General features: G+C 45.0%; 18 non-coding genes across 18 annotated transcripts; all 18 read right to left on the bottom strand.

Annotated features, from left to right (window-relative positions):
* Window positions 1-415: 415 nt before the first annotated feature.
* Window positions 416-606, bottom strand: LOC141244624 (U2 spliceosomal RNA). The gene has a single exon (XR_012308537.1). It is a non-coding gene; the product is annotated as a U2 spliceosomal RNA (small nuclear RNA).
* A 1,118-nt stretch (window positions 607-1,724) lies between these two features.
* On the bottom strand, window positions 1,725-1,915 carry LOC141244623 (U2 spliceosomal RNA). The gene has a single exon (XR_012308536.1). It is a non-coding gene; the product is annotated as a U2 spliceosomal RNA (small nuclear RNA).
* Window positions 1,916-3,033: 1,118 nt separating this feature from the next.
* Window positions 3,034-3,224, bottom strand: LOC141244622 (U2 spliceosomal RNA). Its single transcript, XR_012308535.1, has one exon. It is a non-coding gene; the product is annotated as a U2 spliceosomal RNA (small nuclear RNA).
* A 1,118-nt stretch (window positions 3,225-4,342) lies between these two features.
* LOC141244621 (U2 spliceosomal RNA) lies at window positions 4,343-4,533 on the bottom strand. Its single transcript, XR_012308534.1, has one exon. It is a non-coding gene; the product is annotated as a U2 spliceosomal RNA (small nuclear RNA).
* A 1,118-nt stretch (window positions 4,534-5,651) lies between these two features.
* LOC141244619 (U2 spliceosomal RNA) lies at window positions 5,652-5,842 on the bottom strand. The gene has a single exon (XR_012308532.1). It is a non-coding gene; the product is annotated as a U2 spliceosomal RNA (small nuclear RNA).
* Window positions 5,843-6,960: 1,118 nt separating this feature from the next.
* LOC141244618 (U2 spliceosomal RNA) lies at window positions 6,961-7,151 on the bottom strand. Its single transcript, XR_012308531.1, has one exon. It is a non-coding gene; the product is annotated as a U2 spliceosomal RNA (small nuclear RNA).
* Window positions 7,152-8,269: 1,118 nt separating this feature from the next.
* LOC141244617 (U2 spliceosomal RNA) lies at window positions 8,270-8,460 on the bottom strand. Its single transcript, XR_012308530.1, has one exon. It is a non-coding gene; the product is annotated as a U2 spliceosomal RNA (small nuclear RNA).
* A 1,118-nt stretch (window positions 8,461-9,578) lies between these two features.
* Window positions 9,579-9,769, bottom strand: LOC141244616 (U2 spliceosomal RNA). Its single transcript, XR_012308529.1, has one exon. It is a non-coding gene; the product is annotated as a U2 spliceosomal RNA (small nuclear RNA).
* Window positions 9,770-10,887: 1,118 nt separating this feature from the next.
* Window positions 10,888-11,078, bottom strand: LOC141244615 (U2 spliceosomal RNA). Its single transcript, XR_012308528.1, has one exon. It is a non-coding gene; the product is annotated as a U2 spliceosomal RNA (small nuclear RNA).
* Window positions 11,079-12,196: 1,118 nt separating this feature from the next.
* On the bottom strand, window positions 12,197-12,387 carry LOC141244613 (U2 spliceosomal RNA). The gene has a single exon (XR_012308527.1). It is a non-coding gene; the product is annotated as a U2 spliceosomal RNA (small nuclear RNA).
* Window positions 12,388-13,505: 1,118 nt separating this feature from the next.
* On the bottom strand, window positions 13,506-13,696 carry LOC141244612 (U2 spliceosomal RNA). Its single transcript, XR_012308526.1, has one exon. It is a non-coding gene; the product is annotated as a U2 spliceosomal RNA (small nuclear RNA).
* Window positions 13,697-14,814: 1,118 nt separating this feature from the next.
* LOC141244611 (U2 spliceosomal RNA) lies at window positions 14,815-15,005 on the bottom strand. Its single transcript, XR_012308525.1, has one exon. It is a non-coding gene; the product is annotated as a U2 spliceosomal RNA (small nuclear RNA).
* Window positions 15,006-16,123: 1,118 nt separating this feature from the next.
* On the bottom strand, window positions 16,124-16,314 carry LOC141244610 (U2 spliceosomal RNA). Its single transcript, XR_012308524.1, has one exon. It is a non-coding gene; the product is annotated as a U2 spliceosomal RNA (small nuclear RNA).
* A 1,118-nt stretch (window positions 16,315-17,432) lies between these two features.
* LOC141244609 (U2 spliceosomal RNA) lies at window positions 17,433-17,623 on the bottom strand. The gene has a single exon (XR_012308523.1). It is a non-coding gene; the product is annotated as a U2 spliceosomal RNA (small nuclear RNA).
* Window positions 17,624-18,741: 1,118 nt separating this feature from the next.
* On the bottom strand, window positions 18,742-18,932 carry LOC141244607 (U2 spliceosomal RNA). Its single transcript, XR_012308521.1, has one exon. It is a non-coding gene; the product is annotated as a U2 spliceosomal RNA (small nuclear RNA).
* Window positions 18,933-20,050: 1,118 nt separating this feature from the next.
* Window positions 20,051-20,241, bottom strand: LOC141244606 (U2 spliceosomal RNA). Its single transcript, XR_012308520.1, has one exon. It is a non-coding gene; the product is annotated as a U2 spliceosomal RNA (small nuclear RNA).
* Window positions 20,242-21,359: 1,118 nt separating this feature from the next.
* Window positions 21,360-21,550, bottom strand: LOC141244605 (U2 spliceosomal RNA). The gene has a single exon (XR_012308519.1). It is a non-coding gene; the product is annotated as a U2 spliceosomal RNA (small nuclear RNA).
* Window positions 21,551-22,668: 1,118 nt separating this feature from the next.
* Window positions 22,669-22,859, bottom strand: LOC141244604 (U2 spliceosomal RNA). The gene has a single exon (XR_012308518.1). It is a non-coding gene; the product is annotated as a U2 spliceosomal RNA (small nuclear RNA).
* Window positions 22,860-22,980: the final 121 nt, after the last annotated feature.

Below are 22,980 nucleotides of genomic sequence, written 5' to 3'. Positions count from 1 at the left end.
AGCTCGGGTGAGTTTAAAAGGCTGCTGTTGATAACAAGGGCATTTGCTAAATAGATGGTGTGTGTGCAACAATATACTGAAAGGTCAATTATATTGTGCAGCTTATCTCACCACCTGTAGTTATTTAGGTGAAAGCTCCAAAATGCTTGCCTAATATGTCTGTTTATCCAAAAGGAAGTAGAAAGGGAGAGCTAGAAAGATAGCATTGCATCACATTACATGGCAATGCAATGCACAGTTGCTGAAGTTGAACCAAAATGAGCTTGTAATCTGGCTTCTGCAACTTTGAACATGAAAAATCCAATGAGGAGAAGAAAAGCAGAGCCAAAGAGTCCATCCCAAAATCCGACAAACAAGCAAAATGAACAAAAAACATTGAATTCAATTCTTTCTGATTTTAGAAACTGCATTAAAGAAGGGGTGCACCGGTCCTGGAGATACTGCAATACCAGGTCAATGCGTGGAGTGGACAGAGCAAGCTCTTTTTCCATCTCCCTGTTCTAAAAATCCATTTAATATATGGTCCCCAGATAGGGGACGTATCAGATATTAAACTGATAAGAACAGATACTACACTTGATCTTAGCCAAAAGGCCGAGAAGCGATAACCAGAATTGGTTTCAAACTACGGAGCCACCCAAGGATCCTAAAAAGTCCATTTGTGGAGATGAGCTCCTGGACTCCCGTTAAGAAGACATGTTGTCAACCTCTAGATCCCTTACATGCCTGCACTTTTCGGCTTGCTGCTGCTGCAATCCACGCGTTTTAGATCTGCATAACTCCACCTCTTTAAACACAGCACCTTCACCCCCTGCTGTTCCCACCCGCCTCAACACCGTTGGAAGGGAGGAGAACCAATTAAGGCGGGGGGTGGGGTGGAACGAGCAGCTGTCTACCCTTAGCAGGAGGGCTCCTGATTACATACCTCTCCTGCTGCTGCTGCTGCTGCTGGCTGTCCAGCAGCAGACTGAAGGTGGCTGCTGCTGTGCACAGGTATATAAAGGCTCAGAGCCTATTATGACACGCGCAGCCAGCGTTCCATTGCCACATTCCATCTACTGCAGGCAGGATACCTGGCTGGCTGAATGTCGCTGAGAAGCTCACAGAGACCGCCATAAGCAACAGTTTAACAGAATGCCACAGACTAATCAACCAAACTTTTTGGGTTGGGTTCTCTTTTATAGTCTGCAGGCATTAAATGAAAGAAGTCAGTGTTCCAGCAGAAGGAGACAACGTTTCAGAAAAGGCATTGTAGCAAACCAAAAAAGAAATTTTAAGCGCAGCAGTGTAACCAGCGCACATACCTGTTAGCTCGGGTGAGTTTAAAAGGCTGCTGTTGATAACAAGGGCATTTGCTAAATAGATGGTGTGTGTGCAACAATATACTGAAAGGTCAATTATATTGTGCAGCTTATCTCACCACCTGTAGTTATTTAGGTGAAAGCTCCAAAATGCTTGCCTAATATGTCTGTTTATCCAAAAGGAAGTAGAAAGGGAGAGCTAGAAAGATAGCATTGCATCACATTACATGGCAATGCAATGCACAGTTGCTGAAGTTGAACCAAAATGAGCTTGTAATCTGGCTTCTGCAACTTTGAACATGAAAAATCCAATGAGGAGAAGAAAAGCAGAGCCAAAGAGTCCATCCCAAAATCCGACAAACAAGCAAAATGAACAAAAAACATTGAATTCAATTCTTTCTGATTTTAGAAACTGCATTAAAGAAGGGGTGCACCGGTCCTGGAGATACTGCAATACCAGGTCAATGCGTGGAGTGGACAGAGCAAGCTCTTTTTCCATCTCCCTGTTCTAAAAATCCATTTAATATATGGTCCCCAGATAGGGGACGTATCAGATATTAAACTGATAAGAACAGATACTACACTTGATCTTAGCCAAAAGGCCGAGAAGCGATAACCAGAATTGGTTTCAAACTACGGAGCCACCCAAGGATCCTAAAAAGTCCATTTGTGGAGATGAGCTCCTGGACTCCCGTTAAGAAGACATGTTGTCAACCTCTAGATCCCTTACATGCCTGCACTTTTCGGCTTGCTGCTGCTGCAATCCACGCGTTTTAGATCTGCATAACTCCACCTCTTTAAACACAGCACCTTCACCCCCTGCTGTTCCCACCCGCCTCAACACCGTTGGAAGGGAGGAGAACCAATTAAGGCGGGGGGTGGGGTGGAACGAGCAGCTGTCTACCCTTAGCAGGAGGGCTCCTGATTACATACCTCTCCTGCTGCTGCTGCTGCTGCTGGCTGTCCAGCAGCAGACTGAAGGTGGCTGCTGCTGTGCACAGGTATATAAAGGCTCAGAGCCTATTATGACACGCGCAGCCAGCGTTCCATTGCCACATTCCATCTACTGCAGGCAGGATACCTGGCTGGCTGAATGTCGCTGAGAAGCTCACAGAGACCGCCATAAGCAACAGTTTAACAGAATGCCACAGACTAATCAACCAAACTTTTTGGGTTGGGTTCTCTTTTATAGTCTGCAGGCATTAAATGAAAGAAGTCAGTGTTCCAGCAGAAGGAGACAACGTTTCAGAAAAGGCATTGTAGCAAACCAAAAAAGAAATTTTAAGCGCAGCAGTGTAACCAGCGCACATACCTGTTAGCTCGGGTGAGTTTAAAAGGCTGCTGTTGATAACAAGGGCATTTGCTAAATAGATGGTGTGTGTGCAACAATATACTGAAAGGTCAATTATATTGTGCAGCTTATCTCACCACCTGTAGTTATTTAGGTGAAAGCTCCAAAATGCTTGCCTAATATGTCTGTTTATCCAAAAGGAAGTAGAAAGGGAGAGCTAGAAAGATAGCATTGCATCACATTACATGGCAATGCAATGCACAGTTGCTGAAGTTGAACCAAAATGAGCTTGTAATCTGGCTTCTGCAACTTTGAACATGAAAAATCCAATGAGGAGAAGAAAAGCAGAGCCAAAGAGTCCATCCCAAAATCCGACAAACAAGCAAAATGAACAAAAAACATTGAATTCAATTCTTTCTGATTTTAGAAACTGCATTAAAGAAGGGGTGCACCGGTCCTGGAGATACTGCAATACCAGGTCAATGCGTGGAGTGGACAGAGCAAGCTCTTTTTCCATCTCCCTGTTCTAAAAATCCATTTAATATATGGTCCCCAGATAGGGGACGTATCAGATATTAAACTGATAAGAACAGATACTACACTTGATCTTAGCCAAAAGGCCGAGAAGCGATAACCAGAATTGGTTTCAAACTACGGAGCCACCCAAGGATCCTAAAAAGTCCATTTGTGGAGATGAGCTCCTGGACTCCCGTTAAGAAGACATGTTGTCAACCTCTAGATCCCTTACATGCCTGCACTTTTCGGCTTGCTGCTGCTGCAATCCACGCGTTTTAGATCTGCATAACTCCACCTCTTTAAACACAGCACCTTCACCCCCTGCTGTTCCCACCCGCCTCAACACCGTTGGAAGGGAGGAGAACCAATTAAGGCGGGGGGTGGGGTGGAACGAGCAGCTGTCTACCCTTAGCAGGAGGGCTCCTGATTACATACCTCTCCTGCTGCTGCTGCTGCTGCTGGCTGTCCAGCAGCAGACTGAAGGTGGCTGCTGCTGTGCACAGGTATATAAAGGCTCAGAGCCTATTATGACACGCGCAGCCAGCGTTCCATTGCCACATTCCATCTACTGCAGGCAGGATACCTGGCTGGCTGAATGTCGCTGAGAAGCTCACAGAGACCGCCATAAGCAACAGTTTAACAGAATGCCACAGACTAATCAACCAAACTTTTTGGGTTGGGTTCTCTTTTATAGTCTGCAGGCATTAAATGAAAGAAGTCAGTGTTCCAGCAGAAGGAGACAACGTTTCAGAAAAGGCATTGTAGCAAACCAAAAAAGAAATTTTAAGCGCAGCAGTGTAACCAGCGCACATACCTGTTAGCTCGGGTGAGTTTAAAAGGCTGCTGTTGATAACAAGGGCATTTGCTAAATAGATGGTGTGTGTGCAACAATATACTGAAAGGTCAATTATATTGTGCAGCTTATCTCACCACCTGTAGTTATTTAGGTGAAAGCTCCAAAATGCTTGCCTAATATGTCTGTTTATCCAAAAGGAAGTAGAAAGGGAGAGCTAGAAAGATAGCATTGCATCACATTACATGGCAATGCAATGCACAGTTGCTGAAGTTGAACCAAAATGAGCTTGTAATCTGGCTTCTGCAACTTTGAACATGAAAAATCCAATGAGGAGAAGAAAAGCAGAGCCAAAGAGTCCATCCCAAAATCCGACAAACAAGCAAAATGAACAAAAAACATTGAATTCAATTCTTTCTGATTTTAGAAACTGCATTAAAGAAGGGGTGCACCGGTCCTGGAGATACTGCAATACCAGGTCAATGCGTGGAGTGGACAGAGCAAGCTCTTTTTCCATCTCCCTGTTCTAAAAATCCATTTAATATATGGTCCCCAGATAGGGGACGTATCAGATATTAAACTGATAAGAACAGATACTACACTTGATCTTAGCCAAAAGGCCGAGAAGCGATAACCAGAATTGGTTTCAAACTACGGAGCCACCCAAGGATCCTAAAAAGTCCATTTGTGGAGATGAGCTCCTGGACTCCCGTTAAGAAGACATGTTGTCAACCTCTAGATCCCTTACATGCCTGCACTTTTCGGCTTGCTGCTGCTGCAATCCACGCGTTTTAGATCTGCATAACTCCACCTCTTTAAACACAGCACCTTCACCCCCTGCTGTTCCCACCCGCCTCAACACCGTTGGAAGGGAGGAGAACCAATTAAGGCGGGGGGTGGGGTGGAACGAGCAGCTGTCTACCCTTAGCAGGAGGGCTCCTGATTACATACCTCTCCTGCTGCTGCTGCTGCTGCTGGCTGTCCAGCAGCAGACTGAAGGTGGCTGCTGCTGTGCACAGGTATATAAAGGCTCAGAGCCTATTATGACACGCGCAGCCAGCGTTCCATTGCCACATTCCATCTACTGCAGGCAGGATACCTGGCTGGCTGAATGTCGCTGAGAAGCTCACAGAGACCGCCATAAGCAACAGTTTAACAGAATGCCACAGACTAATCAACCAAACTTTTTGGGTTGGGTTCTCTTTTATAGTCTGCAGGCATTAAATGAAAGAAGTCAGTGTTCCAGCAGAAGGAGACAACGTTTCAGAAAAGGCATTGTAGCAAACCAAAAAAGAAATTTTAAGCGCAGCAGTGTAACCAGCGCACATACCTGTTAGCTCGGGTGAGTTTAAAAGGCTGCTGTTGATAACAAGGGCATTTGCTAAATAGATGGTGTGTGTGCAACAATATACTGAAAGGTCAATTATATTGTGCAGCTTATCTCACCACCTGTAGTTATTTAGGTGAAAGCTCCAAAATGCTTGCCTAATATGTCTGTTTATCCAAAAGGAAGTAGAAAGGGAGAGCTAGAAAGATAGCATTGCATCACATTACATGGCAATGCAATGCACAGTTGCTGAAGTTGAACCAAAATGAGCTTGTAATCTGGCTTCTGCAACTTTGAACATGAAAAATCCAATGAGGAGAAGAAAAGCAGAGCCAAAGAGTCCATCCCAAAATCCGACAAACAAGCAAAATGAACAAAAAACATTGAATTCAATTCTTTCTGATTTTAGAAACTGCATTAAAGAAGGGGTGCACCGGTCCTGGAGATACTGCAATACCAGGTCAATGCGTGGAGTGGACAGAGCAAGCTCTTTTTCCATCTCCCTGTTCTAAAAATCCATTTAATATATGGTCCCCAGATAGGGGACGTATCAGATATTAAACTGATAAGAACAGATACTACACTTGATCTTAGCCAAAAGGCCGAGAAGCGATAACCAGAATTGGTTTCAAACTACGGAGCCACCCAAGGATCCTAAAAAGTCCATTTGTGGAGATGAGCTCCTGGACTCCCGTTAAGAAGACATGTTGTCAACCTCTAGATCCCTTACATGCCTGCACTTTTCGGCTTGCTGCTGCTGCAATCCACGCGTTTTAGATCTGCATAACTCCACCTCTTTAAACACAGCACCTTCACCCCCTGCTGTTCCCACCCGCCTCAACACCGTTGGAAGGGAGGAGAACCAATTAAGGCGGGGGGTGGGGTGGAACGAGCAGCTGTCTACCCTTAGCAGGAGGGCTCCTGATTACATACCTCTCCTGCTGCTGCTGCTGCTGCTGGCTGTCCAGCAGCAGACTGAAGGTGGCTGCTGCTGTGCACAGGTATATAAAGGCTCAGAGCCTATTATGACACGCGCAGCCAGCGTTCCATTGCCACATTCCATCTACTGCAGGCAGGATACCTGGCTGGCTGAATGTCGCTGAGAAGCTCACAGAGACCGCCATAAGCAACAGTTTAACAGAATGCCACAGACTAATCAACCAAACTTTTTGGGTTGGGTTCTCTTTTATAGTCTGCAGGCATTAAATGAAAGAAGTCAGTGTTCCAGCAGAAGGAGACAACGTTTCAGAAAAGGCATTGTAGCAAACCAAAAAAGAAATTTTAAGCGCAGCAGTGTAACCAGCGCACATACCTGTTAGCTCGGGTGAGTTTAAAAGGCTGCTGTTGATAACAAGGGCATTTGCTAAATAGATGGTGTGTGTGCAACAATATACTGAAAGGTCAATTATATTGTGCAGCTTATCTCACCACCTGTAGTTATTTAGGTGAAAGCTCCAAAATGCTTGCCTAATATGTCTGTTTATCCAAAAGGAAGTAGAAAGGGAGAGCTAGAAAGATAGCATTGCATCACATTACATGGCAATGCAATGCACAGTTGCTGAAGTTGAACCAAAATGAGCTTGTAATCTGGCTTCTGCAACTTTGAACATGAAAAATCCAATGAGGAGAAGAAAAGCAGAGCCAAAGAGTCCATCCCAAAATCCGACAAACAAGCAAAATGAACAAAAAACATTGAATTCAATTCTTTCTGATTTTAGAAACTGCATTAAAGAAGGGGTGCACCGGTCCTGGAGATACTGCAATACCAGGTCAATGCGTGGAGTGGACAGAGCAAGCTCTTTTTCCATCTCCCTGTTCTAAAAATCCATTTAATATATGGTCCCCAGATAGGGGACGTATCAGATATTAAACTGATAAGAACAGATACTACACTTGATCTTAGCCAAAAGGCCGAGAAGCGATAACCAGAATTGGTTTCAAACTACGGAGCCACCCAAGGATCCTAAAAAGTCCATTTGTGGAGATGAGCTCCTGGACTCCCGTTAAGAAGACATGTTGTCAACCTCTAGATCCCTTACATGCCTGCACTTTTCGGCTTGCTGCTGCTGCAATCCACGCGTTTTAGATCTGCATAACTCCACCTCTTTAAACACAGCACCTTCACCCCCTGCTGTTCCCACCCGCCTCAACACCGTTGGAAGGGAGGAGAACCAATTAAGGCGGGGGGTGGGGTGGAACGAGCAGCTGTCTACCCTTAGCAGGAGGGCTCCTGATTACATACCTCTCCTGCTGCTGCTGCTGCTGCTGGCTGTCCAGCAGCAGACTGAAGGTGGCTGCTGCTGTGCACAGGTATATAAAGGCTCAGAGCCTATTATGACACGCGCAGCCAGCGTTCCATTGCCACATTCCATCTACTGCAGGCAGGATACCTGGCTGGCTGAATGTCGCTGAGAAGCTCACAGAGACCGCCATAAGCAACAGTTTAACAGAATGCCACAGACTAATCAACCAAACTTTTTGGGTTGGGTTCTCTTTTATAGTCTGCAGGCATTAAATGAAAGAAGTCAGTGTTCCAGCAGAAGGAGACAACGTTTCAGAAAAGGCATTGTAGCAAACCAAAAAAGAAATTTTAAGCGCAGCAGTGTAACCAGCGCACATACCTGTTAGCTCGGGTGAGTTTAAAAGGCTGCTGTTGATAACAAGGGCATTTGCTAAATAGATGGTGTGTGTGCAACAATATACTGAAAGGTCAATTATATTGTGCAGCTTATCTCACCACCTGTAGTTATTTAGGTGAAAGCTCCAAAATGCTTGCCTAATATGTCTGTTTATCCAAAAGGAAGTAGAAAGGGAGAGCTAGAAAGATAGCATTGCATCACATTACATGGCAATGCAATGCACAGTTGCTGAAGTTGAACCAAAATGAGCTTGTAATCTGGCTTCTGCAACTTTGAACATGAAAAATCCAATGAGGAGAAGAAAAGCAGAGCCAAAGAGTCCATCCCAAAATCCGACAAACAAGCAAAATGAACAAAAAACATTGAATTCAATTCTTTCTGATTTTAGAAACTGCATTAAAGAAGGGGTGCACCGGTCCTGGAGATACTGCAATACCAGGTCAATGCGTGGAGTGGACAGAGCAAGCTCTTTTTCCATCTCCCTGTTCTAAAAATCCATTTAATATATGGTCCCCAGATAGGGGACGTATCAGATATTAAACTGATAAGAACAGATACTACACTTGATCTTAGCCAAAAGGCCGAGAAGCGATAACCAGAATTGGTTTCAAACTACGGAGCCACCCAAGGATCCTAAAAAGTCCATTTGTGGAGATGAGCTCCTGGACTCCCGTTAAGAAGACATGTTGTCAACCTCTAGATCCCTTACATGCCTGCACTTTTCGGCTTGCTGCTGCTGCAATCCACGCGTTTTAGATCTGCATAACTCCACCTCTTTAAACACAGCACCTTCACCCCCTGCTGTTCCCACCCGCCTCAACACCGTTGGAAGGGAGGAGAACCAATTAAGGCGGGGGGTGGGGTGGAACGAGCAGCTGTCTACCCTTAGCAGGAGGGCTCCTGATTACATACCTCTCCTGCTGCTGCTGCTGCTGCTGGCTGTCCAGCAGCAGACTGAAGGTGGCTGCTGCTGTGCACAGGTATATAAAGGCTCAGAGCCTATTATGACACGCGCAGCCAGCGTTCCATTGCCACATTCCATCTACTGCAGGCAGGATACCTGGCTGGCTGAATGTCGCTGAGAAGCTCACAGAGACCGCCATAAGCAACAGTTTAACAGAATGCCACAGACTAATCAACCAAACTTTTTGGGTTGGGTTCTCTTTTATAGTCTGCAGGCATTAAATGAAAGAAGTCAGTGTTCCAGCAGAAGGAGACAACGTTTCAGAAAAGGCATTGTAGCAAACCAAAAAAGAAATTTTAAGCGCAGCAGTGTAACCAGCGCACATACCTGTTAGCTCGGGTGAGTTTAAAAGGCTGCTGTTGATAACAAGGGCATTTGCTAAATAGATGGTGTGTGTGCAACAATATACTGAAAGGTCAATTATATTGTGCAGCTTATCTCACCACCTGTAGTTATTTAGGTGAAAGCTCCAAAATGCTTGCCTAATATGTCTGTTTATCCAAAAGGAAGTAGAAAGGGAGAGCTAGAAAGATAGCATTGCATCACATTACATGGCAATGCAATGCACAGTTGCTGAAGTTGAACCAAAATGAGCTTGTAATCTGGCTTCTGCAACTTTGAACATGAAAAATCCAATGAGGAGAAGAAAAGCAGAGCCAAAGAGTCCATCCCAAAATCCGACAAACAAGCAAAATGAACAAAAAACATTGAATTCAATTCTTTCTGATTTTAGAAACTGCATTAAAGAAGGGGTGCACCGGTCCTGGAGATACTGCAATACCAGGTCAATGCGTGGAGTGGACAGAGCAAGCTCTTTTTCCATCTCCCTGTTCTAAAAATCCATTTAATATATGGTCCCCAGATAGGGGACGTATCAGATATTAAACTGATAAGAACAGATACTACACTTGATCTTAGCCAAAAGGCCGAGAAGCGATAACCAGAATTGGTTTCAAACTACGGAGCCACCCAAGGATCCTAAAAAGTCCATTTGTGGAGATGAGCTCCTGGACTCCCGTTAAGAAGACATGTTGTCAACCTCTAGATCCCTTACATGCCTGCACTTTTCGGCTTGCTGCTGCTGCAATCCACGCGTTTTAGATCTGCATAACTCCACCTCTTTAAACACAGCACCTTCACCCCCTGCTGTTCCCACCCGCCTCAACACCGTTGGAAGGGAGGAGAACCAATTAAGGCGGGGGGTGGGGTGGAACGAGCAGCTGTCTACCCTTAGCAGGAGGGCTCCTGATTACATACCTCTCCTGCTGCTGCTGCTGCTGCTGGCTGTCCAGCAGCAGACTGAAGGTGGCTGCTGCTGTGCACAGGTATATAAAGGCTCAGAGCCTATTATGACACGCGCAGCCAGCGTTCCATTGCCACATTCCATCTACTGCAGGCAGGATACCTGGCTGGCTGAATGTCGCTGAGAAGCTCACAGAGACCGCCATAAGCAACAGTTTAACAGAATGCCACAGACTAATCAACCAAACTTTTTGGGTTGGGTTCTCTTTTATAGTCTGCAGGCATTAAATGAAAGAAGTCAGTGTTCCAGCAGAAGGAGACAACGTTTCAGAAAAGGCATTGTAGCAAACCAAAAAAGAAATTTTAAGCGCAGCAGTGTAACCAGCGCACATACCTGTTAGCTCGGGTGAGTTTAAAAGGCTGCTGTTGATAACAAGGGCATTTGCTAAATAGATGGTGTGTGTGCAACAATATACTGAAAGGTCAATTATATTGTGCAGCTTATCTCACCACCTGTAGTTATTTAGGTGAAAGCTCCAAAATGCTTGCCTAATATGTCTGTTTATCCAAAAGGAAGTAGAAAGGGAGAGCTAGAAAGATAGCATTGCATCACATTACATGGCAATGCAATGCACAGTTGCTGAAGTTGAACCAAAATGAGCTTGTAATCTGGCTTCTGCAACTTTGAACATGAAAAATCCAATGAGGAGAAGAAAAGCAGAGCCAAAGAGTCCATCCCAAAATCCGACAAACAAGCAAAATGAACAAAAAACATTGAATTCAATTCTTTCTGATTTTAGAAACTGCATTAAAGAAGGGGTGCACCGGTCCTGGAGATACTGCAATACCAGGTCAATGCGTGGAGTGGACAGAGCAAGCTCTTTTTCCATCTCCCTGTTCTAAAAATCCATTTAATATATGGTCCCCAGATAGGGGACGTATCAGATATTAAACTGATAAGAACAGATACTACACTTGATCTTAGCCAAAAGGCCGAGAAGCGATAACCAGAATTGGTTTCAAACTACGGAGCCACCCAAGGATCCTAAAAAGTCCATTTGTGGAGATGAGCTCCTGGACTCCCGTTAAGAAGACATGTTGTCAACCTCTAGATCCCTTACATGCCTGCACTTTTCGGCTTGCTGCTGCTGCAATCCACGCGTTTTAGATCTGCATAACTCCACCTCTTTAAACACAGCACCTTCACCCCCTGCTGTTCCCACCCGCCTCAACACCGTTGGAAGGGAGGAGAACCAATTAAGGCGGGGGGTGGGGTGGAACGAGCAGCTGTCTACCCTTAGCAGGAGGGCTCCTGATTACATACCTCTCCTGCTGCTGCTGCTGCTGCTGGCTGTCCAGCAGCAGACTGAAGGTGGCTGCTGCTGTGCACAGGTATATAAAGGCTCAGAGCCTATTATGACACGCGCAGCCAGCGTTCCATTGCCACATTCCATCTACTGCAGGCAGGATACCTGGCTGGCTGAATGTCGCTGAGAAGCTCACAGAGACCGCCATAAGCAACAGTTTAACAGAATGCCACAGACTAATCAACCAAACTTTTTGGGTTGGGTTCTCTTTTATAGTCTGCAGGCATTAAATGAAAGAAGTCAGTGTTCCAGCAGAAGGAGACAACGTTTCAGAAAAGGCATTGTAGCAAACCAAAAAAGAAATTTTAAGCGCAGCAGTGTAACCAGCGCACATACCTGTTAGCTCGGGTGAGTTTAAAAGGCTGCTGTTGATAACAAGGGCATTTGCTAAATAGATGGTGTGTGTGCAACAATATACTGAAAGGTCAATTATATTGTGCAGCTTATCTCACCACCTGTAGTTATTTAGGTGAAAGCTCCAAAATGCTTGCCTAATATGTCTGTTTATCCAAAAGGAAGTAGAAAGGGAGAGCTAGAAAGATAGCATTGCATCACATTACATGGCAATGCAATGCACAGTTGCTGAAGTTGAACCAAAATGAGCTTGTAATCTGGCTTCTGCAACTTTGAACATGAAAAATCCAATGAGGAGAAGAAAAGCAGAGCCAAAGAGTCCATCCCAAAATCCGACAAACAAGCAAAATGAACAAAAAACATTGAATTCAATTCTTTCTGATTTTAGAAACTGCATTAAAGAAGGGGTGCACCGGTCCTGGAGATACTGCAATACCAGGTCAATGCGTGGAGTGGACAGAGCAAGCTCTTTTTCCATCTCCCTGTTCTAAAAATCCATTTAATATATGGTCCCCAGATAGGGGACGTATCAGATATTAAACTGATAAGAACAGATACTACACTTGATCTTAGCCAAAAGGCCGAGAAGCGATAACCAGAATTGGTTTCAAACTACGGAGCCACCCAAGGATCCTAAAAAGTCCATTTGTGGAGATGAGCTCCTGGACTCCCGTTAAGAAGACATGTTGTCAACCTCTAGATCCCTTACATGCCTGCACTTTTCGGCTTGCTGCTGCTGCAATCCACGCGTTTTAGATCTGCATAACTCCACCTCTTTAAACACAGCACCTTCACCCCCTGCTGTTCCCACCCGCCTCAACACCGTTGGAAGGGAGGAGAACCAATTAAGGCGGGGGGTGGGGTGGAACGAGCAGCTGTCTACCCTTAGCAGGAGGGCTCCTGATTACATACCTCTCCTGCTGCTGCTGCTGCTGCTGGCTGTCCAGCAGCAGACTGAAGGTGGCTGCTGCTGTGCACAGGTATATAAAGGCTCAGAGCCTATTATGACACGCGCAGCCAGCGTTCCATTGCCACATTCCATCTACTGCAGGCAGGATACCTGGCTGGCTGAATGTCGCTGAGAAGCTCACAGAGACCGCCATAAGCAACAGTTTAACAGAATGCCACAGACTAATCAACCAAACTTTTTGGGTTGGGTTCTCTTTTATAGTCTGCAGGCATTAAATGAAAGAAGTCAGTGTTCCAGCAGAAGGAGACAACGTTTCAGAAAAGGCATTGTAGCAAACCAAAAAAGAAATTTTAAGCGCAGCAGTGTAACCAGCGCACATACCTGTTAGCTCGGGTGAGTTTAAAAGGCTGCTGTTGATAACAAGGGCATTTGCTAAATAGATGGTGTGTGTGCAACAATATACTGAAAGGTCAATTATATTGTGCAGCTTATCTCACCACCTGTAGTTATTTAGGTGAAAGCTCCAAAATGCTTGCCTAATATGTCTGTTTATCCAAAAGGAAGTAGAAAGGGAGAGCTAGAAAGATAGCATTGCATCACATTACATGGCAATGCAATGCACAGTTGCTGAAGTTGAACCAAAATGAGCTTGTAATCTGGCTTCTGCAACTTTGAACATGAAAAATCCAATGAGGAGAAGAAAAGCAGAGCCAAAGAGTCCATCCCAAAATCCGACAAACAAGCAAAATGAACAAAAAACATTGAATTCAATTCTTTCTGATTTTAGAAACTGCATTAAAGAAGGGGTGCACCGGTCCTGGAGATACTGCAATACCAGGTCAATGCGTGGAGTGGACAGAGCAAGCTCTTTTTCCATCTCCCTGTTCTAAAAATCCATTTAATATATGGTCCCCAGATAGGGGACGTATCAGATATTAAACTGATAAGAACAGATACTACACTTGATCTTAGCCAAAAGGCCGAGAAGCGATAACCAGAATTGGTTTCAAACTACGGAGCCACCCAAGGATCCTAAAAAGTCCATTTGTGGAGATGAGCTCCTGGACTCCCGTTAAGAAGACATGTTGTCAACCTCTAGATCCCTTACATGCCTGCACTTTTCGGCTTGCTGCTGCTGCAATCCACGCGTTTTAGATCTGCATAACTCCACCTCTTTAAACACAGCACCTTCACCCCCTGCTGTTCCCACCCGCCTCAACACCGTTGGAAGGGAGGAGAACCAATTAAGGCGGGGGGTGGGGTGGAACGAGCAGCTGTCTACCCTTAGCAGGAGGGCTCCTGATTACATACCTCTCCTGCTGCTGCTGCTGCTGCTGGCTGTCCAGCAGCAGACTGAAGGTGGCTGCTGCTGTGCACAGGTATATAAAGGCTCAGAGCCTATTATGACACGCGCAGCCAGCGTTCCATTGCCACATTCCATCTACTGCAGGCAGGATACCTGGCTGGCTGAATGTCGCTGAGAAGCTCACAGAGACCGCCATAAGCAACAGTTTAACAGAATGCCACAGACTAATCAACCAAACTTTTTGGGTTGGGTTCTCTTTTATAGTCTGCAGGCATTAAATGAAAGAAGTCAGTGTTCCAGCAGAAGGAGACAACGTTTCAGAAAAGGCATTGTAGCAAACCAAAAAAGAAATTTTAAGCGCAGCAGTGTAACCAGCGCACATACCTGTTAGCTCGGGTGAGTTTAAAAGGCTGCTGTTGATAACAAGGGCATTTGCTAAATAGATGGTGTGTGTGCAACAATATACTGAAAGGTCAATTATATTGTGCAGCTTATCTCACCACCTGTAGTTATTTAGGTGAAAGCTCCAAAATGCTTGCCTAATATGTCTGTTTATCCAAAAGGAAGTAGAAAGGGAGAGCTAGAAAGATAGCATTGCATCACATTACATGGCAATGCAATGCACAGTTGCTGAAGTTGAACCAAAATGAGCTTGTAATCTGGCTTCTGCAACTTTGAACATGAAAAATCCAATGAGGAGAAGAAAAGCAGAGCCAAAGAGTCCATCCCAAAATCCGACAAACAAGCAAAATGAACAAAAAACATTGAATTCAATTCTTTCTGATTTTAGAAACTGCATTAAAGAAGGGGTGCACCGGTCCTGGAGATACTGCAATACCAGGTCAATGCGTGGAGTGGACAGAGCAAGCTCTTTTTCCATCTCCCTGTTCTAAAAATCCATTTAATATATGGTCCCCAGATAGGGGACGTATCAGATATTAAACTGATAAGAACAGATACTACACTTGATCTTAGCCAAAAGGCCGAGAAGCGATAACCAGAATTGGTTTCAAACTACGGAGCCACCCAAGGATCCTAAAAAGTCCATTTGTGGAGATGAGCTCCTGGACTCCCGTTAAGAAGACATGTTGTCAACCTCTAGATCCCTTACATGCCTGCACTTTTCGGCTTGCTGCTGCTGCAATCCACGCGTTTTAGATCTGCATAACTCCACCTCTTTAAACACAGCACCTTCACCCCCTGCTGTTCCCACCCGCCTCAACACCGTTGGAAGGGAGGAGAACCAATTAAGGCGGGGGGTGGGGTGGAACGAGCAGCTGTCTACCCTTAGCAGGAGGGCTCCTGATTACATACCTCTCCTGCTGCTGCTGCTGCTGCTGGCTGTCCAGCAGCAGACTGAAGGTGGCTGCTGCTGTGCACAGGTATATAAAGGCTCAGAGCCTATTATGACACGCGCAGCCAGCGTTCCATTGCCACATTCCATCTACTGCAGGCAGGATACCTGGCTGGCTGAATGTCGCTGAGAAGCTCACAGAGACCGCCATAAGCAACAGTTTAACAGAATGCCACAGACTAATCAACCAAACTTTTTGGGTTGGGTTCTCTTTTATAGTCTGCAGGCATTAAATGAAAGAAGTCAGTGTTCCAGCAGAAGGAGACAACGTTTCAGAAAAGGCATTGTAGCAAACCAAAAAAGAAATTTTAAGCGCAGCAGTGTAACCAGCGCACATACCTGTTAGCTCGGGTGAGTTTAAAAGGCTGCTGTTGATAACAAGGGCATTTGCTAAATAGATGGTGTGTGTGCAACAATATACTGAAAGGTCAATTATATTGTGCAGCTTATCTCACCACCTGTAGTTATTTAGGTGAAAGCTCCAAAATGCTTGCCTAATATGTCTGTTTATCCAAAAGGAAGTAGAAAGGGAGAGCTAGAAAGATAGCATTGCATCACATTACATGGCAATGCAATGCACAGTTGCTGAAGTTGAACCAAAATGAGCTTGTAATCTGGCTTCTGCAACTTTGAACATGAAAAATCCAATGAGGAGAAGAAAAGCAGAGCCAAAGAGTCCATCCCAAAATCCGACAAACAAGCAAAATGAACAAAAAACATTGAATTCAATTCTTTCTGATTTTAGAAACTGCATTAAAGAAGGGGTGCACCGGTCCTGGAGATACTGCAATACCAGGTCAATGCGTGGAGTGGACAGAGCAAGCTCTTTTTCCATCTCCCTGTTCTAAAAATCCATTTAATATATGGTCCCCAGATAGGGGACGTATCAGATATTAAACTGATAAGAACAGATACTACACTTGATCTTAGCCAAAAGGCCGAGAAGCGATAACCAGAATTGGTTTCAAACTACGGAGCCACCCAAGGATCCTAAAAAGTCCATTTGTGGAGATGAGCTCCTGGACTCCCGTTAAGAAGACATGTTGTCAACCTCTAGATCCCTTACATGCCTGCACTTTTCGGCTTGCTGCTGCTGCAATCCACGCGTTTTAGATCTGCATAACTCCACCTCTTTAAACACAGCACCTTCACCCCCTGCTGTTCCCACCCGCCTCAACACCGTTGGAAGGGAGGAGAACCAATTAAGGCGGGGGGTGGGGTGGAACGAGCAGCTGTCTACCCTTAGCAGGAGGGCTCCTGATTACATACCTCTCCTGCTGCTGCTGCTGCTGCTGGCTGTCCAGCAGCAGACTGAAGGTGGCTGCTGCTGTGCACAGGTATATAAAGGCTCAGAGCCTATTATGACACGCGCAGCCAGCGTTCCATTGCCACATTCCATCTACTGCAGGCAGGATACCTGGCTGGCTGAATGTCGCTGAGAAGCTCACAGAGACCGCCATAAGCAACAGTTTAACAGAATGCCACAGACTAATCAACCAAACTTTTTGGGTTGGGTTCTCTTTTATAGTCTGCAGGCATTAAATGAAAGAAGTCAGTGTTCCAGCAGAAGGAGACAACGTTTCAGAAAAGGCATTGTAGCAAACCAAAAAAGAAATTTTAAGCGCAGCAGTGTAACCAGCGCACATACCTGTTAGCTCGGGTGAGTTTAAAAGGCTGCTGTTGATAACAAGGGCATTTGCTAAATAGATGGTGTGTGTGCAACAATATACTGAAAGGTCAATTATATTGTGCAGCTTATCTCACCACCTGTAGTTATTTAGGTGAAAGCTCCAAAATGCTTGCCTAATATGTCTGTTTATCCAAAAGGAAGTAGAAAGGGAGAGCTAGAAAGATAGCATTGCATCACATTACATGGCAATGCAATGCACAGTTGCTGAAGTTGAACCAAAATGAGCTTGTAATCTGGCTTCTGCAACTTTGAACATGAAAAATCCAATGAGGAGAAGAAAAGCAGAGCCAAAGAGTCCATCCCAAAATCCGACAAACAAGCAAAATGAACAAAAAACATTGAATTCAATTCTTTCTGATTTTAGAAACTGCATTAAAGAAGGGGTGCACCGGTCCTGGAGATACTGCAATACCAGGTCAATGCGTGGAGTGGACAGAGCAAGCTCTTTTTCCATCTCCCTGTTCTAAAAATCCATTTAATATATGGTCCCCAGATAGGGGACGTATCAGATATTAAACTGATAAGAACAGATACTACACTTGATCTTAGCCAAAAGGCCGAGAAGCGATAACCAGAATTGGTTTCAAACTACGGAGCCACCCAAGGATCCTAAAAAGTCCATTTGTGGAGATGAGCTCCTGGACTCCCGTTAAGAAGACATGTTGTCAACCTCTAGATCCCTTACATGCCTGCACTTTTCGGCTTGCTGCTGCTGCAATCCACGCGTTTTAGATCTGCATAACTCCACCTCTTTAAACACAGCACCTTCACCCCCTGCTGTTCCCACCCGCCTCAACACCGTTGGAAGGGAGGAGAACCAATTAAGGCGGGGGGTGGGGTGGAACGAGCAGCTGTCTACCCTTAGCAGGAGGGCTCCTGATTACATACCTCTCCTGCTGCTGCTGATGCTGCTGGCTGTCCAGCAGCAGACTGAAGGTGGCTGCTGCTGTGCACAGGTATATAAAGGCTCAGAGCCTATTATGACACGCGCAGCCAGCGTTCCATTGCCACATTCCATCTACTGCAGGCAGGATACCTGGCTGGCTGAATGTCGCTGAGAAGCTCACAGAGACCGCCATAAGCAACAGTTTAACAGAATGCCACAGACTAATCAACCAAACTTTTTGGGTTGGGTTCTCTTTTATAGTCTGCAGGCATTAAATGAAAGAAGTCAGTGTTCCAGCAGAAGGAGACAACGTTTCAGAAAAGGCATTGTAGCAAACCAAAAAAGAAATTTTAAGCGCAGCAGTGTAACCAGCGCACATACCTGTTAGCTCGGGTGAGTTTAAAAGGCTGCTGTTGATAACAAGGGCATTTGCTAAATAGATGGTGTGTGTGCAACAATATACTGAAAGGTCAATTATATTGTGCAGCTTATCTCACCACCTGTAGTTATTTAGGTGAAAGCTCCAAAATGCTTGCCTAATATGTCTGTTTATCCAAAAGGAAGTAGAAAGGGAGAGCTAGAAAGATAGCATTGCATCACATTACATGGCAATGCAATGCACAGTTGCTGAAGTTGAACCAAAATGAGCTTGTAATCTGGCTTCTGCAACTTTGAACATGAAAAATCCAATGAGGAGAAGAAAAGCAGAGCCAAAGAGTCCATCCCAAAATCCGACAAACAAGCAAAATGAACAAAAAACATTGAATTCAATTCTTTCTGATTTTAGAAACTGCATTAAAGAAGGGGTGCACCGGTCCTGGAGATACTGCAATACCAGGTCAATGCGTGGAGTGGACAGAGCAAGCTCTTTTTCCATCTCCCTGTTCTAAAAATCCATTTAATATATGGTCCCCAGATAGGGGACGTATCAGATATTAAACTGATAAGAACAGATACTACACTTGATCTTAGCCAAAAGGCCGAGAAGCGATAACCAGAATTGGTTTCAAACTACGGAGCCACCCAAGGATCCTAAAAAGTCCATTTGTGGAGATGAGCTCCTGGACTCCCGTTAAGAAGACATGTTGTCAACCTCTAGATCCCTTACATGCCTGCACTTTTCGGCTTGCTGCTGCTGCAATCCACGCGTTTTAGATCTGCATAACTCCACCTCTTTAAACACAGCACCTTCACCCCCTGCTGTTCCCACCCGCCTCAACACCGTTGGAAGGGAGGAGAACCAATTAAGGCGGGGGGTGGGGTGGAACGAGCAGCTGTCTACCCTTAGCAGGAGGGCTCCTGATTACATACCTCTCCTGCTGCTGCTGCTGCTGCTGGCTGTCCAGCAGCAGACTGAAGGTGGCTGCTGCTGTGCACAGGTATATAAAGGCTCAGAGCCTATTATGACACGCGCAGCCAGCGTTCCATTGCCACATTCCATCTACTGCAGGCAGGATACCTGGCTGGCTGAATGTCGCTGAGAAGCTCACAGAGACCGCCATAAGCAACAGTTTAACAGAATGCCACAGACTAATCAACCAAACTTTTTGGGTTGGGTTCTCTTTTATAGTCTGCAGGCATTAAATGAAAGAAGTCAGTGTTCCAGCAGAAGGAGACAACGTTTCAGAAAAGGCATTGTAGCAAACCAAAAAAGAAATTTTAAGCGCAGCAGTGTAACCAGCGCACATACCTGTTAGCTCGGGTGAGTTTAAAAGGCTGCTGTTGATAACAAGGGCATTTGCTAAATAGATGGTGTGTGTGCAACAATATACTGAAAGGTCAATTATATTGTGCAGCTTATCTCACCACCTGTAGTTATTTAGGTGAAAGCTCCAAAATGCTTGCCTAATATGTCTGTTTATCCAAAAGGAAGTAGAAAGGGAGAGCTAGAAAGATAGCATTGCATCACATTACATGGCAATGCAATGCACAGTTGCTGAAGTTGAACCAAAATGAGCTTGTAATCTGGCTTCTGCAACTTTGAACATGAAAAATCCAATGAGGAGAAGAAAAGCAGAGCCAAAGAGTCCATCCCAAAATCCGACAAACAAGCAAAATGAACAAAAAACATTGAATTCAATTCTTTCTGATTTTAGAAACTGCATTAAAGAAGGGGTGCACCGGTCCTGGAGATACTGCAATACCAGGTCAATGCGTGGAGTGGACAGAGCAAGCTCTTTTTCCATCTCCCTGTTCTAAAAATCCATTTAATATATGGTCCCCAGATAGGGGACGTATCAGATATTAAACTGATAAGAACAGATACTACACTTGATCTTAGCCAAAAGGCCGAGAAGCGATAACCAGAATTGGTTTCAAACTACGGAGCCACCCAAGGATCCTAAAAAGTCCATTTGTGGAGATGAGCTCCTGGACTCCCGTTAAGAAGACATGTTGTCAACCTCTAGATCCCTTACATGCCTGCACTTTTCGGCTTGCTGCTGCTGCAATCCACGCGTTTTAGATCTGCATAACTCCACCTCTTTAAACACAGCACCTTCACCCCCTGCTGTTCCCACCCGCCTCAACACCGTTGGAAGGGAGGAGAACCAATTAAGGCGGGGGGTGGGGTGGAACAAGCAGCTGTCTACCCTTAGCAGGAGGGCTCCTGATTACATACCTCTCCTGCTGCTGCTGCTGCTGCTGGCTGTCCAGCAGCAGACTGAAGGTGGCTGCTGCTGTGCACAGGTATATAAAGGCTCAGAGCCTATTATGACACGCGCAGCCAGCGTTCCATTGCCACATTCCATCTACTGCAGGCAGGATACCTGGCTGGCTGAATGTCGCTGAGAAGCTCACAGAGACCGCCATAAGCAACAGTTTAACAGAATGCCACAGACTAATCAACCAAACTTTTTGGGTTGGGTTCTCTTTTATAGTCTGCAGGCATTAAATGAAAGAAGTCAGTGTTCCAGCAGAAGGAGACAACGTTTCAGAAAAGGCATTGTAGCAAACCAAAAAAGAAATTTTAAGCGCAGCAGTGTAACCAGCGCACATACCTGTTAGCTCGGGTGAGTTTAAAAGGCTGCTGTTGATAACAAGGGCATTTGCTAAATAGATGGTGTGTGTGCAACAATATACTGAAAGGTCAATTATATTGTGCAGCTTATCTCACCACCTGTAGTTATTTAGGTGAAAGCTCCAAAATGCTTGCCTAATATGTCTGTTTATCCAAAAGGAAGTAGAAAGGGAGAGCTAGAAAGATAGCATTGCATCACATTACATGGCAATGCAATGCACAGTTGCTGAAGTTGAACCAAAATGAGCTTGTAATCTGGCTTCTGCAACTTTGAACATGAAAAATCCAATGAGGAGAAGAAAAGCAGAGCCAAAGAGTCCATCCCAAAATCCGACAAACAAGCAAAATGAACAAAAAACATTGAATTCAATTCTTTCTGATTTTAGAAACTGCATTAAAGAAGGGGTGCACCGGTCCTGGAGATACTGCAATACCAGGTCAATGCGTGGAGTGGACAGAGCAAGCTCTTTTTCCATCTCCCTGTTCTAAAAATCCATTTAATATATGGTCCCCAGATAGGGGACGTATCAGATATTAAACTGATAAGAACAGATACTACACTTGATCTTAGCCAAAAGGCCGAGAAGCGATAACCAGAATTGGTTTCAAACTACGGAGCCACCCAAGGATCCTAAAAAGTCCATTTGTGGAGATGAGCTCCTGGACTCCCGTTAAGAAGACATGTTGTCAACCTCTAGATCCCTTACATGCCTGCACTTTTCGGCTTGCTGCTGCTGCAATCCACGCGTTTTAGATCTGCATAACTCCACCTCTTTAAACACAGCACCTTCACCCCCTGCTGTTCCCACCCGCCTCAACACCGTTGGAAGGGAGGAGAACCAATTAAGGCGGGGGGTGGGGTGGAACGAGCAGCTGTCTACCCTTAGCAGGAGGGCTCCTGATTACATACCTCTCCTGCTGCTGCTGCTGCTGCTGGCTGTCCAGCAGCAGACTGAAGGTGGCTGCTGCTGTGCACAGGTATATAAAGGCTCAGAGCCTATTATGACACGCGCAGCCAGCGTTCCATTGCCACATTCCATCTACTGCAGGCAGGATACCTGGCTGGCTGAATGTCGCTGAGAAGCTCACAGAGACCGCCATAAGCAACAGTTTAACAGAATGCCACAGACTAATCAACCAAACTTTTTGGGTTGGGTTCTCTTTTATAGTCTGCAGGCATTAAATGAAAGAAGTCAGTGTTCCAGCAGAAGGAGACAACGTTTCAGAAAAGGCATTGTAGCAAACCAAAAAAGAAATTTTAAGCGCAGCAGTGTAACCAGCGCACATACCTGTTAGCTCGGGTGAGTTTAAAAGGCTGCTGTTGATAACAAGGGCATTTGCTAAATAGATGGTGTGTGTGCAACAATATACTGAAAGGTCAATTATATTGTGCAGCTTATCTCACCACCTGTAGTTATTTAGGTGAAAGCTCCAAAATGCTTGCCTAATATGTCTGTTTATCCAAAAGGAAGTAGAAAGGGAGAGCTAGAAAGATAGCATTGCATCACATTACATGGCAATGCAATGCACAGTTGCTGAAGTTGAACCAAAATGAGCTTGTAATCTGGCTTCTGCAACTTTGAACATGAAAAATCCAATGAGGAGAAGAAAAGCAGAGCCAAAGAGTCCATCCCAAAATCCGACAAACAAGCAAAATGAACAAAAAACATTGAATTCAATTCTTTCTGATTTTAGAAACTGCATTAAAGAAGGGGTGCACCGGTCCTGGAGATACTGCAATACCAGGTCAATGCGTGGAGTGGACAGAGCAAGCTCTTTTTCCATCTCCCTGTTCTAAAAATCCATTTAATATATGGTCCCCAGATAGGGGACGTATCAGATATTAAACTGATAAGAACAGATACTACACTTGATCTTAGCCAAAAGGCCGAGAAGCGATAACCAGAATTGGTTTCAAACTACGGAGCCACCCAAGGATCCTAAAAAGTCCATTTGTGGAGATGAGCTCCTGGACTCCCGTTAAGAAGACATGTTGTCAACCTCTAGATCCCTTACATGCC

Source organism: Phyllobates terribilis, unplaced genomic scaffold (assembly GCF_046119375.1).
Source record: "Phyllobates terribilis strain yellow unplaced genomic scaffold, ASM4611937v1 Scaffold_1598__1_contigs__length_248474, whole genome shotgun sequence".
NCBI classification, from domain to species: domain Eukaryota; kingdom Metazoa; phylum Chordata; class Amphibia; order Anura; family Dendrobatidae; genus Phyllobates; species Phyllobates terribilis.
Note: the sequence above shows the minus strand (reverse complement) of the source record. Positions and strands in the feature narration are given on the sequence as shown.